Below are 15,608 nucleotides of genomic sequence, written 5' to 3' on the forward strand. Positions count from 1 at the left end.
ATGGAGAAAATCCTTTGAGTATCTCTCCTCAAATTTCTGTGTTTTTCCTGTGGTCCAATCAAACGGTCATTCCTACATTTTTCATGTGTTTTGCAATCCTCTGTTTTACACCTATATTCCTGTCAAAATACTATGTTTTCATATTCCACTGTTTTTTCATTCCTGTGATTCAAATGTGCCCTAAACGAGAGAGTAGACTCTTGGCTCATTTGGAACGCAGCATTCTCAAGATAAGGCCCCCTCTGATTCAAAGGAAATTTATAAAAATTTTAGAGGATTTTATTTCTATAGGAATTTTTCATACAAAGCCCTTTGAATCAAAGGAATAAACCATATGAAATCCTATAAAATTCCTATAGAACGTCACTTTTCATACAAGTTTTGGAGGAATTTTACATGAGGTATAACCTCATGGAAAAAATCCTATGAGTATTTATCTCTCCTCAAATTGTTGTGTTTTTCGTGTAGTCCAATCAAACGGTCATTTTTATGTTTTTTCACTGTTTTGCAATCTTCTATTTTACACTTACATTACTATCAGAATCCTATGTTTTTACTATTCCTTCGTTTTTGCATTCCTATGATGCAAATGGGCCCTAAAGGCGTAGAAACAAATACAAAGTTAGAGACTCTTTAAATCACAGGAATAAAAAAAGGAGAAATAGAAAAAACATAGGAATTCATAGGATTTTATAGGGTTCATTCATTTGATTCAAAGGACTTGGTAGGAAAAATTTCTATAGGAATAAAATCCTCTAAAATTCCTACGAATTTCCTTAGAATCAAAGAGGGCTTTAAAGTATCCTGTTAATCTAAATCCTATGGATTTGCGAAACCTAGAAAAGCTATAGAAATAACCGTTTAGATCGAATACAGAAAAAACCTTGAAATCAGAATAAGCATACAGTGTCATCTTTTGGGTTTGGGTTATGACTCAAAATTTAAAATTTAAATTTATAGTTGATTTTGATGTTTTCTATCGAAGTTTATTTTTTATTTTTGGCTTTAAGTTCGATATGAGCACGTATATAGAAGTTTTATTTGTAAATGGTAGAATGCATGTATCAGGGATATCCATAATCTGTGCATGTACATATAGGTAAGGGTGTTGAATAGGAAGGTAACATTATTTGTACCAGATTGGTTAAAAGTTTGGTAATATCTATATTACGTGATGAGAATACCGGACCTAACTGTATCTGGACAGGGTAGATTGTGACTCTATCAATAAGTCATATCTTCCACTATATAAGGTGTTACAGGGCACCCTCGTGGGGACACATCTACATACCACCAAATACAATTGCCAAGTAGGATTAGGGTATTTTCTTGCTAGCCGCCTAAACCTGGGTAAACCTTCGTATAAATACTAATCATCGTTCTCTACGTCTTGCTAGCCATCCCATATATTACTGCCGACCTAGATCGTTGATGTAAATTATTTTCTATTGACAATTACGCCATTTGGTTTTTTCTTCTAAACACCCTAAAAATGACCATAATACACATAAATAAAAATTTTTACCTCACGTTGAAAATCCGCTAAAATTCATATGTTTTGAGGCATTACTTAAAAATTTTCAAAGGGATTTAGAAGAGGTATTTCTTTGTTTGAAAGAACCATACAAGATTTTTTTTCATAGAAATCTAATCCTTTAAATTTTTTTCTAAAATTCATTTGTTCTAAAAGGGCCCTAAACTTTTCTTAATTTCTTGTAGGATTGTCGGTTCCACGGGAATTTCAAAGGAAAAAACCAAGATTCAATTGTTTGTTTTCAAGACCTTTCTAGTAATTTTTCATAGGCCAATCTCAATAGAAGTTTCATGGGCAATAAATATGGTGTCATGTAGATATTTTTGATGATGTGACAAAGTATTAATGAAGAGAGAGATGAAATGAGTTTCATGGGATGAAATCTTGTATACACTGTTACCTAGACAACTTGTGTCTTACATGTAACCTAGGAAACTGAACTATGCATTGAGAGGGGTGTTTTTTCCTAGTTTCAAACTTTTTAGATGACATGTTACTCTAGATAATCGTGTCCATAAAACTTACATTGAGGATGGCCTAAGAGCATTCCCAACAGCTCATTTAAATTTGGTATCTATATCTTTATTTAGATGATCATCTAAAACACTTTCATCCTTCATATCTCTTTGTACTCCAGCAGATTATCTATATATGACATCCTCTATATCTATTTGGAGGATTGGAGAGAGAACATCTAAATATAGAGTTTCTCTCCTAATATGAATGACATCCAAAAATAGATGATGAGATAGATGTTCTGCTGAAGCTCAACTTTTACTCTTCATCCTATATTTCTAGGATAGATGATAGAATGAATAAGCTGTTGGGATGCTCTTACGGGATAATCCTTCATGTTTCCTAGTAGTAACTTTTACTACTACTACCAATCAAACAGTGCAAACGGCCCTGTTTTTACGGTCAGTGACACTAGATAGCTGGCTGGCAGACATGTGGCTTACCTGTCGCGTAACCCACGTGGCATTATAACTGCCCAATCGCATACCTGCCTAACCGCAAGAGCTGTAAATGACTGAGAAAGGAATCCAAGGTACAAATGCAGAGCAGCTGAAAATTTCCCAGCCGAGGCTTGTGATTCTTCGTATACCAAACTTTCAAACTAAACTGAAACTCTTGAGAGTTGAGACCTCATTTTTACAACCGAGGTGTGTGAAGGTATAGAAATAAAAATATGTAACAATTATTTAACAAAATACAAGGGTAAAACAATGCATATAGGGATAGGACAACGGTTTCGATGAACTTAAGAAAGAACTAAACAATCTGAGGAGAGATAAAACACACAAAGAAATTTTCCATGAGTTTTTAGGCTTTAAGTTAAATTTTCTCCAACATTCTTTGGACTGAGGCACTCTAATCAAATTTCATACAACTCAATGGTGTCTAATCTCACCCTAACCTTGTATTTTTTTCCCCACTAAATGTTTTGCGCTTACAACCTTAAGCCGAGAGATAGGAAAATTCGACATTCAAATGAAAATATTACAAATTTAAGATGAAAAGTTACCGTTTGCACATAAATATTACAAACTGAATTCATTGTTATACATCCTCCACATTAGCAAATGTGTCCTAAACTCTCGCATGCTAAGGTATTTGGTTGGCTCTACTTAATGTATCATTCAAAGTTAGAGAAATGTAAAGAAAGCACTGCTCGTTACCAGGGAGTGAATGAACAGGCTTAATAAACAGGGAATATAAGTTGATCCCAAAAATTAGGTTAGTTGATTCAAGAGTTGGAACTATTTTCAAAATTATTTTCTAATTTATGATTTAGTTGGTGAAATAACCAATTTCTACGTATATCCTACAAATGAAATCTAGAGAGTTAACATCATTGTTTCTTTTCTTTTAATCTTTCTTTCGATAATTCATATCAACCCAAACTTAAGAAAGTTATGGATGAGGGGGTCGTACTCGTATATGTCTCCGTTCTTGGATATAGTATGTTTTAGAGCTCCTTTGAATTATAGAATTCTGAGAGAAAAAAAATCATGGATTGGAACAAAGGTTTTGAGATCGTAAAATCTAAATGGTGTGCGTGTATGATTTAGGCTTAACGAGCGATGAACGCTTAGCTGTTAGATCCTAAGCAAGGGACCAGGCCAGTAAAATAGGAAGCAACTTATTTGATCAGAAGAATGAGGCTCTTCAACCAAACCTAAAATTCATATGCTTCAAATACGATTTTCTTTTAAACTACTCATCCGATCGATGATCCGATTATACTGTTGTGTTTGTAACAATTAAATCTTTATAACAAGATCTCACATGATTATATTTTGATGAAAAACTATAAATTACTTGAGATTTCATTAAGTTATATTTTAGACATATAAAAATAAATTTAATACAACATAAAAGTAATTTATATATATTATAGAAGTAACTTAAAACAAAACGAAAGTAACTTGTCATGATATTATAAGTAAATTCATTGTGGGGTAACTATGATATGTTGATTATATCTAATGTTTAGATAGATTTATGTTTTTACCTGCGCAATAGATTCTTTTTAATGCTGTAACAAGTTACTTTACTTTTACTTTAAGTTACAATAATAATATATCTAAATTGCTTTCAAACTTTACTAAATTTACTTTTATGACTACGAAGTAATTTAATGAAATGTAAAAGTAATTTAGGTATATTATAAAAGTAATTTGTATTTTTTTCATAAAAACATGATCATATGAGATCTTGTTATAAACATTTAATTGTTATGAATACAATGGTGTAATCGGGTTATAATTTGGATGGGTAATTTAAGAGAAATTGTCACGAGAAGAAAAAGATGGTATAATGTATAGTTTTTTTTTTCTATTTTTTGGCTGTTGCCCGCGGATAGAAGGATGGGGTGTTTTATTTTTGACAAACATGTTATGCCGTTGGTTAGGATTAACGCGATACTGCGTGCTAAGTAGCCACGTCCTATTGAGATAGCCAAAATCCTATGAATTGAATTCATACACACACCAATTATTTAGGAAACTAAACAATAAGCTCAAACCTCTTTCCTATTTTCCCTTCGAGAAGTCTAATGCAACTCCTATCACTATCTCTCTACACGCACTCTCTCTAGAATTCACCAAATTCCTATTAGCGTGTTTGGGTAATGTGATGAGAAAGGTGGGATTGGGATAGGAAATTAATAGATAGAATTCCTATATACCACTAAAATTATACCATGTTCCTTCTATGCCATGCAAAAAATCAAACTTCTCTCCGTGCAATTTACTTAATTTTTTCTTTCTTACGTGCCACTGTGGTTAAATTTTTCATCCAACTCCGTTAACTTATTTTGCTTACGTTCCTTCTATGCCACTACATGCCAAATGACCCGAAACATAGAATTGAAAATTGATATTTTCGAATAAAATTTGAAATTAAGACAGTAGAATTGAAAATTGATATTTTCGAATAAAATTTGAAAATTGATATTTTCGGATAAATTTGAAATGACCGGCAACATAGAATTAAAAATTTAAAAAATATCAATTTCCCTACTTAGAATTTTTCAGAGATTTTCTATCACTTTGTTTACTCGTTTAATTTTTTTCAAAGATATAAAACCATTTTAGTTTTTAAAATTTTTCAAAAGGTTTAAAAAAGATACCCAGGCTATGATAGTTAGAGACTGAGGTCAAATATTGCTCTTTAGTACTCTTCAAAGTAGGGAAATTGATATTTTTCAAATTTTCAATTCTATGTTGTGGGTCATTTCAAATTTATCTGAAAATATCAATTTTCAAATTTTATTAGAAAATATCAATTTTCAATTCTACTGTCTTAATTTTAAATTTTATTCGAAATACCAATTTTTAATTCTATGTTTCGGGTCATTTGGCATGTAGTGGCATGGAAGGAACGTAAGCAAAATAAGTTAACGGAGTTGGATGGAAAAGTTAACGGTAATGACACGTAAGGAAGAAAAAAATTAAGTGAATGATATAGAGGGAAGTTTGATTTTTTGCATGGCATAGAAGGAACCGGGTATAATTTCAGTGGTATATAGGGAATTCTCTCAAATTAATACTACTACATGATTAAGATAAAATGATGTGGGGGAAGATGAATGGCTAGGATTTAAAGATGCTCCTTTGTGGGTGGGAAATCATTTTATGTTCCCATTTTCAAACGTATCCAATGTATTTTTCTTTTTGAATCATCCAAACAATGCAAATAATTTTCTGCGTAGGATCATGCATTCCAAAGGAGTCAAATGTGTAGTAAATCTCACTTCACCTTTGAGATTTGAGATGCCCTTTCCTTTGTTCCAACCATGGTTATAGTATAATTTTCCAAAGAAAATTAAATCTTTACAATTTCTATGAAAAAATTCCTTGACTACAAGAAAGACAATTTTATTTTGGGAAAAGTATATAGGCTGCGTTATTTTGCCCAAATTGTTCTTTGGTCTCTGCGTCCATGCTTTCTAAATTGTTAAACGGTTTATTTTTTAAAAAATTATATATAATAGTTGATCATCTTATAGTTATAAAGCAGATTATTAACTTTATAGTAATTCATTTTATTATTTATGTCATAAATAACTATCAAAAAATAAGATAGTCTTTTTTATCTTTCGTTCTATCATAAAAAAACGAAACACTGCTCCTAGCTCGTACCATTGTTTATCGGATAAGGTGGGAACACCTGATCACACGATTTCGATGCAAATGTAACGACCGCATACTTAGAATCTAAAATGACTCTTATAATAACTTTATTTTTTTTTTCGCATCCAACGTTTTACCATTGTCTTATTTAAAAAATTATAAAAAAAATTAAAAATTAATCACGCATAAAGTATTATTCATGTTTTATCATCTAGTAAGAATAAAAACATTAATTACAAAATTTTTTTAAATAAGATAAAGAGTAAAAAAGATTTAATTTCGGGACGCACTTAGTATACAGCTCGCAGTCCTCAAATGCGGCGCCTCCGTTGGCCTAGGAGAATGAGATGTCCGGTGTCAGTGGACAGTGGGCAGTATATTTTACTGCCACAAAATTTAGTTTAATCTATACTTATTTCTTTTGTGCTCAGGCATTGCCGCCAAATTCCCCCCGAGTGAATGAATCTCTTCCCGCCAACGTCCAAACAGACGGAGGAGTAGGCGAGTATAAGCAATCGGCGAAGTGCAATGGACTGTGGCAGTGGCACTGGTCAGCGGTGTGCTTGACCCGGCCATGTTCTCCACCTCGTAATCGTAACTCGACGCACGCAGGGCTCCCGTACGATAACAAAAGCAAGCCTTATGTATCAAATCGATTTGGTTATACTAGAAATTCTATAGTTGTAAAAATTAAAACTAAAATATATAATTTTATAATAAAATTATGTGTCATATATTTTTTAAAATAGATAAGTTAATAAATATATTTACCAAAGTTCAGAATAAAATATTTAATATACTATAAATATAAAAACACCTAGTTAGTATAAATTTCATTACACTGCTGCCGCTCCAAATAAAAGGTACTGTACCATTGCTCTTATTTTTTATATCGGCTTCTATATCAGTTAAGAATATATATATATATATATATATATATTATTCATAAATTATTTTAACTTATAATTATGGCGATTGTTTTTTTAAGAAAAAACCCAAACACCCGAAGATGAGGAGTGCCGCTTTCGGCTACCCCTCCAGTTAACTTATCCCCATTATTTTTCGCACGTACATTTACCAAACTGTTAAACGGTGTATTTTTTTAAAAAAATTCTATAGAAAAGTTATTTTAAAAAATCATATTTATTTATTTTATATTTTTTTAATAATAAATAATTAATTAATTATATACTAATATATTACTATGTTTTTCGCAATGAGATAAATTAACTCACGGTCCCTCCAATGAACGCGGCCGAGGTACCCAAAGCGCGCAGCCGCACGCCGATACGAGCTCTCAACCAATCCGTCGCCATCAACGGATCGCCATATGGGAGCAGATACCATAGTAGTCCTGTCAAATTATCACCTGTTCACGTGCGTGCATATCAGATGTTGCCTTGACACATTCCAACATTTTTTTTGTGCGTGTGACGGGAGTTTCTCGTTAGAGCAGGAACAGTGAAGTTAGCTAGCGAGTATTTCAACTCCTCATATCGACACAGTACACCTTAACACCTGCACGCTCCTTCTCTGGGTGCCATTGGACATGGACTGAACACTTCGTACTCTACATTTCACACCAGTGACACCTCACCACTGGACAGAAACGTTTACAGCCTTTCCATACCGCTGCTACGAGCCTGTTGGTTTCTCCTGACTTTTTTTTTCACTGTCACATCGAATATTTAGATACTAATTAGAAGTATTAAATATAGATTATTAATAAAACTCATCTCATACTCTGGACTATTTCACAAGACGAATCTATTGAGCCTAATTAGTCCATGATTAACGGATATGATGCTACAGTAAACAGTTGCTAATCGTGACTTAATTAGACTTAAAAAATTATCTAATAAAATAGTTTTTATTTATGCAATTAGTTTTGTTATCAGTCTATATTTAATACTCTTAATTAATGTCCAAACATCGGATGTAACAAGAGACTAAAAAAATCCCTAGATCCAAGCAGCCACGTAATCACACCATCACATCGTTGGAGCTGTGCTAGATGAACGATAGCGAATTGGGTGTCAGATGTTCTCACTCAGTGGCTGTTTGAATCCATGGACTTTTTTAGTCCCTTGTGTCCCTTGTCATATCGGATGTTTGAACGTTAATTAGTAGTATTAAATATAGACTGATAACAAAACTAATTGCATAAATAAAAACTATTTTATTAGATAATTTTTTAAGTCTAATTAAGTCACGATTAGCAACTGTTTACTGTAGCATCATATCCGTTAATCATGGACTAATTAGGCTCAATAGATTCGTCTCGCGAAATAGTCCAGAATATGAGGTGGGTTTTATTAATAGTCTATATTTAATACTTCTAATTAATGGCCAAACATTCAATGTGATAGAGACTAGAAAAAGTTGGAGGGAAACAAACACACCCTCAATCCCTCCTCCAGATCTATGATCTCCATCTTAACCACACGAAACATGCACGATATGAGGGCATTCACAGGGCGTCAAGCTGACGAGTACCTCGGACCATGTAGGAGAGTGAGCGTATTGGGCCCCCAATTTCTCGAGAACGGCGGAGGCGCGGACCTTGGCGAAGGCACGAGCGTCTCCGTCTTGAGAACAGCAAAGGCGCAGACCGGAGCACGCACTGCGTGGCGTCGTCGCCCCGACGTGCGGTCTTGACGAGCGCAGGGATCAAGCTCCACCTCTGCCCGCAGCGGCCAGCACCACTTGCCTGAGCTTCGCTGAATCCACCAGATCTGTCCCAGGTTAGGCCGCTGCCATCGGCATGGGCCACCTGGGGGAGGGAGGGAGGGAGAGACCGGCGGGAGCGCCACCATCCTGGACCGACAGGGGAGAGAGAAGAGGGAGTGGCGGGGAGAGAGGGAGGAGTGAACGATGGGGAGAGAGAAGGGAGTATTAAAGGTAGCGGGTCCTATTTAAAGTTGTCGTGAGTCCCATTTTAAGTGGCTTTCATTGGAATAGGAGTAGTCTCACAAGTGGTTACATCCACGTGACATGTGAGAAGTACCCCCACCGTGAATGCCCTAACATGTCACATTCTCTCTATTTCGCATTCTCTCCATTTCGTTTTAGTTGTCTCCTTCGATCCTCTAGCTCTACACATGTACAAGTAGTATTAAAGTAGGTACAATAGCAGACTATAAGCTAGCTATAAGAGCTTTTTTACCATTCTTAAAAAGTACCTTAAGGTACCGTACTTTTTAGTATAAAAAGTGTGGTACTTTAAAATACATTATACCTTGAGGTAGAAAATATTCATACAAAAAGTCTTGGTACCTTGAGGTACTTTTCAAGGATGATAAAAAAATCCTAGTTATAAACATATTTTAAGAAGACAAGAGAGGAGAGAGAAAAAAACAGTGAGCTACAGATTTGTAGCTAAGTGTAGTTCGGATTCCAATACATAACGTGTGTATGACAGGTGAGACATGCTAGTATATGTTTTATAGGTAACTATTATATAAATTGACTATAGATAAATCAGAGATACTAGCTGGCTATACAGTGAACTTGCTCTTACCCAACAGCGAAAAGTAACTCCCAAATAACTGGCATCGACCGCTGCCAACACGATGGTGATGTATTGGGGCTGGTGCGGCACCAAGTGTGTCCGTTTCAGGCCTGCCTGCATCCAGGCAGCCAGCCAGCCAGCAAGGCCACTTTTAAAGCTGCAGCCGGTCCCTTTCCACACAGAAACGGCTGATCGAACTACTGCAGCAGTTGAATGTGCAAACGAGCAATGACTAGCTACGGCGACCAGCACAGCACGGCCAAACGATGAAGCAGCAATGTGGCCGGTCCCTACGGCCCGGCCTGAATGACAAAACAAATAATACGGCGTAACAATTATGAATCAAGGTACTAGCAGAAGTAGCAGCAGCATGTGTATATGATCAGTTGATCACTGATCGTACGTACATAGGCTAGGACCATATATGCCTTTATCGGGGTTACATATATAAACACGCGTATGCACACCTCTTCGATCTACACACGGTTGGATATTGTGGAAGTCAAGATTGAAGGAAACTTTTTCTTCCAATGACTCTAGGTTAATTATTGCGCTTTTCCTATGTGTCATCCAAACGATAACAATTTTAGTTTTTTCTTTTATTTTTTAAGTTTCTCTAGAAATTCAATTCGGATGACACCTTATTGATGTGTTTTTTCTATTCATGTGTTTCAAAAAATGTTTTTGTTAAGTATTTGGGAATGCTCCTATACATGTTTGGAACAAAGGATTTGGGGATACAAAATTCCATTAGGGCTGCGTTCGTTTGGAGGGGGTGGGTTAGTTATCCGGCGCGGAAAACATACTAATATATTAGTACATAATTAATTAATCATTAATTATTAAAAAATATAAAATAGATTAATATGATTTTTTAAAACAACTTTCCTATAGAAAATTTTATAAAAATACACCATTTAGCAGTTCAGGAAGCGTGCGCGCGGAAAAACAGAGATGTTAGATATCTAACTGGGGTGGCCGAACATGACCTAAATTGAATATCTATGCCCCGGTTCCATAGGAAATCAACAAATGATCTCAAATTGTGCATGTTTTCTTTTTGTCTGAGAAGTCCAATACAACTTTCTCTTTTCTATCAAGAATTCATTCAAGTTCTTGCGAGATGGAGAATGCGAATTGAAAGTTTATATAATTTGGTTAGGAAATTCCTGGTTTTAAGTTTAACTTTGCTTCTAGTTACCCCCAAATGACATCAAGGCCCTTCCAACCTATATACCACGTTCTGTAAGAAAATCCTACTCCTAAGCTTATAAAATTATAAATTATTGTATCAAAATCTAATGCTCCACTACCCTCCCCCATCTCCTTATCTGCTCCACCACCTCCTATACCTTGAGCCACACATGCTCGTGAGCCCACACGTACCACCGCTTCCATCTTTTTGCCCATCCAATGTGTCACCATATTTGCACCTTGCTAATATCGTCGAAGACAATGACGAGGTCTACTGGCTAGCCCAAGATCTCTGCCCTCCTCTCCCCATCCCTACTCTATTTTTCCTCTTTACCTCCCCTTGTCATCTCTTTTATATTCAGTGCCCTACGTTGTTCTTTGTCTTTGGTGGCTCCCACTGCAAGATCTGCCACCACTTAACTACAACTTTCTCAATATCCCAACCACGTCTCCACGAAGCTTCGCCTCTCCCTGCTCCCATAATTCCCTCATGCGGTCTACGCCACCCACCACTAGCTAGGCCGATTCTCTCACCTTCCCTCTAAACCTAGGGAACTCCCTCGTCTTTCTCCTATCTCTATCCCACGACCCTAATCCTAGGACTTAAACCAATCGGGCTCAATGAAATTCATAGAGAGGATGCTAGTGATATAGCCAAAAACTCTTATAGTCACTCTAATGTTAAAGCTCATCGGAGGGACACAAATCTGTACTCCCTCCATCCTAATATAGTTGGATTTCTAACGCTATTAAGGCAAATTAGTTACAAGAAAAAATAACTTATATGTTTCTCATTAAATAATGATATTGTAGAGTGAGAGGAATGTAAGGATAAAACAGATATATGAGGCAACTAGTACTTCGTAAATGTATTCTTTGTGAGACAAATTTATATTTTAGAAATATATTTATTACGGGATAGAGATAATAAGATTTTAGCTTATGTTTTGTATCGAATGTTACGTCGCAGATCGGTTTTGTTTACCAATCCAACTTGTTCAAATCTTGGAATCAGCTGTTTCCTCTATGCGCATTAGTAGTGTGTGCCATATGTTTTGAATCGGGTTATTAGGTCCAAAATCTGCGTTTCAAAGTGATGTGAGCACGTAACATGACAAGTCTGCGACATCAGTTGCATGTCACATGCATGGATGTACTCCAGACCACAGGGCGTGATCAGCAGCAGCGGCAGCATGAGCTGGGCTGGCTATATATATCCATCGTTTACAATGTCGCGGGGCACGCAACCGATGCATTATGCAGTGCGTATTCCGGTAGAGGGAGGACCCCACGCACAGACGCGCTGAATTAATCTTGCAAGCCGGGAAAGGAGAGGCTAATGAAGATATATAGCTGGCGCCTGTAGTTAAGTGTGGCTTTTATATAGGTCACCAACCTGCGTTTGCTCAATGATCGTGAAGGAGTAATTCGATCGACGCCGGCAGGAAATGCCACTGGGGTCACTATTACTGCTAGTCTGTTTTTGGTTAAGAAAACACGTATCGGTGCTGCTTAATTAAGCGATAATAACCAAAGAAGTGGCCCATATGATATGCACACTTGTGCTGCAAAAGCATAGGCACACGCTCCAGCATCGATCGTGCGCTCTGTGGTTAGTTTGCTGCATTTTTCTGGTCTGCAAAACTGCAAGCAAGCATGGGCTCAGGCAGGCACAGGCACAGGTCTCTCCTTTTGAGGAACTGTGTGGTTGCGGCACCAGCTAAAACCAAAGCCAGCAGTGCAGCCAATGGGTCTCGTTCCATTTGGCTTTCTTGCTCCTCTATCATCCATTTTTTTTTTCTGAAGGCATCATGTGATAGCGAGACGAGGGGGGGAACTGTGGCTTTGGCAGCCAGTCGTCGCAGGCAGCCGATATATAGGAGTAGTGGAGTTGTTGCTGCATGATGCGCTGCGTTGGGTGCAGTGCAGGGACCGGCCCAAGCCGTGCATGTGTGTGAGGTAAGCGAGAACGTGGCCGTGCAGCGTGTTCTCTGAGCATTTCACGCCCATCGACAACGATATTCAACGAAATGGGTCGGGTCCAGCCAGCAGGACAGTGGCCTGGAATGGATTGGGCAGGGCAGTGATGACCTGATGCGAGATGTGAGAACGGGAGATTTCACTGCATCAGCACAAAGACATTCGATCTATCCCAACGACCCTCACCATTATTGATTTCGTTTCTTTAACTACTAGTATATCTTTAACTGTCACCACTCACCTCATCTCCCCATGCCATGGCGGCAAGTTGGCCTGCAGCTCCACCTCGAGGGCAATGCTTGGATGACGGGCCAGCTGAGCATAAAGTGATTACTCCAGCCTAGCACAGTGATATCCCTTTCCAACTGTCTTGATTACTGCAAGATTCCTGTTGGATTAACGATTCTACTGCCTCTCCCTCCGTCAAAAGAGCAAGCTATAAGGTCAGTATTAATGCTCTAAAACAGCCAATTCGATAAAACAACTACTCACGATGTAATGTTTCATATACTATTTCCAAAGCTAAATGAAACATTTAATTACTGCTAAAAGTTTAATTGCATGCAAACAACGTTTAATTGCATGAAACGCCTCAGGCCCCTCAATACGAGTTTCATTACGTTACCAAGAACTTGGTAACAGTGCCAAAACGTTTCATGCCATGAAACTAATTCCCTCACCTATCATAGTTTCATGCCAATATCTCCTTTATGCCGATGTTTCACCTAATTAATATACATGTAATCTCTATGAAACCCCCATTGAGACTTCTTTAATATAGCCAGCAAGCTGACCGTACAGTTAAAATAACTTAAAATACATGTAAGAATCCTTTTAGAGCAGTTAAAGCCAACTATAAATATCTTTTAAAGAGATAAGAGAGAAGAGAGAGAAACAATGAACTATAAATTTGTAGCCAGCTACAACACAAACTTCAATACATAATGTGTGTATGACAGGTGAGACATGGTAGTATATGTTTTGTAGGTAGCTGTATTTTCGTTCGTTAAATACCTATCAATAAAAAACTAAAAGACTAAAAATACTTTCAACCTTATTAAATCCATACAACTGTCCTCTACTTTATCTATTACCATTTATCTATTACCAATGCATTTATTGCTTTCACAAACTATATTACAATAATTTCTTTAAAAATAAATTTATTCTTTGACAAATTAGAATAACTAAAATTATCAATATTTGGACCGAGATAATACATTTCTAATATTATAGAGTCAAATTAGATTAAAAAATAACTTAAATACGTGTAATTAAATAAAGAGACGGTATGAAATGAGAGTTTGATATGGATAAAATTGATATAGATTTGAATATGAGGTGATGGATGAAATAACTGGTAATTTGCTCATATTTACGAGATAAATTTAAAATCCAAACATATAGTATTTATTAAGAAACGGATGGAGTATATCTTCGCTGTCATCAAAATAAAAACGGCACTGTATTTTCTTTCTCCTCTCGCGTGTGTATCTGCATGATAATAGCAACGGATGGGGCCAGCAGAGAAAAAGGGCCGTGCCCGTCCAAGTGCAGCCACATAGGCCTCAGCCGGCACCAGCGGCCCATTGCTCTCCGCCTCCCCGTAGGCCTGCGACGCTTCAGCAGCCTCGACGGCCAATTCGTGGCCCATTCCACCGCGCTCTGGTCATTTGCTGACGGAATAAGTTCAGTTTGGGTCCCTCAAGTTGTCACGAAGTATCAAAATCTTCCTGCAACAGTAATACCAGAAATGTTGGCTCTCGAAGTTACTAAAACCGTTCAATTCAGGTCCCCGGGCAGTATTGAAGGATGGTTCCATTGACGTGGCATCTTAGTCAATAAAAAATAGATTAAACAAATTCATGGGACATACCTGTCTGTTGCCAGGTCAGAAAAAAATACTTAATAAAATATGAGGCCCACCTGTCAGCCTAATAAGAAAATAAAAAAACCACACTCTCTCCTCTCCATCGAGGCCGGCGGCCGGGCAGTGGCGAGCTCAGGTGTGGGCGCGGGGAGGCGTTGACACTAGGCGCGAACTTGGGACGACGATGATAGTGGAAGGGCGGCGGCGGCGGCGAGCGCAGGCTTGTGGCAGAGGCGGCACAAACACAACGTCTGTCGCGACGCCCGAACGGCCTTCCCCCTCCTCACCGAAATCGGCAACGACACGCACGTCGTCGTCTCCGGCATTGCCCGGGCGCCGACACCGCAATCCGTCTCCACGCAGCGCCGTCGCGCGGACGCTCCCGCCGTCGCGCCGCCGCTCCCGCCGTCGCGCCGCCGGCTCACTTGCGCCACCTGGCTACAGAGCCGCCGCCGCGCCGCCCGGCGGCCGAGCCACCCCTGCCGCCTCGCGCTGCTCCTGCCGTCGCACCGCCGGGCTCCTGTGCGCCACTTGGCCGTCGAGCCGCCCCCACCGCCGCCTCATGTGCTGTGTGTGGGAGAGAGGAGGAAAGAAGGGAGAGGAGAGAGTAAAAGATTAAAAAATCTTATATGTGGGACCCACCGGCCGTCACGTCAGTAAAATCAGTCAATACTATCGAGGGACCTTCTGTGAACGAATTCGGTGAGTTTAGGAATACACATTTTTGGTATTGCGGCTAAGCGACGAAAAACAAACTCGCCTTCAAGTTTAGGGATCTCTAGTGAACTTATTCCTTTACTGATCACCATGTCCCACCTCCCCGTCTGGGACCTTGCCATTCGCCGCCACCAGTACAGGAGCCCCACTCCGCGACGCCGGCTA

The 15,608-nt window shown here is 38.2% G+C and overlaps 1 long non-coding RNA gene across 1 annotated transcript; it reads right to left on the reverse strand.

Moving 5' to 3' along the window:
• Positions 1–7,638: 7,638 nt before the first annotated feature.
• Positions 7,639–8,999, reverse strand: LOC107304985. The gene is made up of 2 exons (XR_001551044.1): positions 8,668–8,999; positions 7,639–7,843 (listed from the first exon to the last, which is right to left on the reverse strand). It is a non-coding gene; the product is annotated as an uncharacterized LOC107304985 (long non-coding RNA).
• Between the last annotated feature and the right edge of the window lie 6,609 nt (positions 9,000–15,608).

Source organism: Oryza brachyantha, chromosome 1, assembly GCF_000231095.2.
Source record: "Oryza brachyantha chromosome 1, ObraRS2, whole genome shotgun sequence".
NCBI classification, from domain to species: domain Eukaryota; kingdom Viridiplantae; phylum Streptophyta; class Magnoliopsida; order Poales; family Poaceae; genus Oryza; species Oryza brachyantha.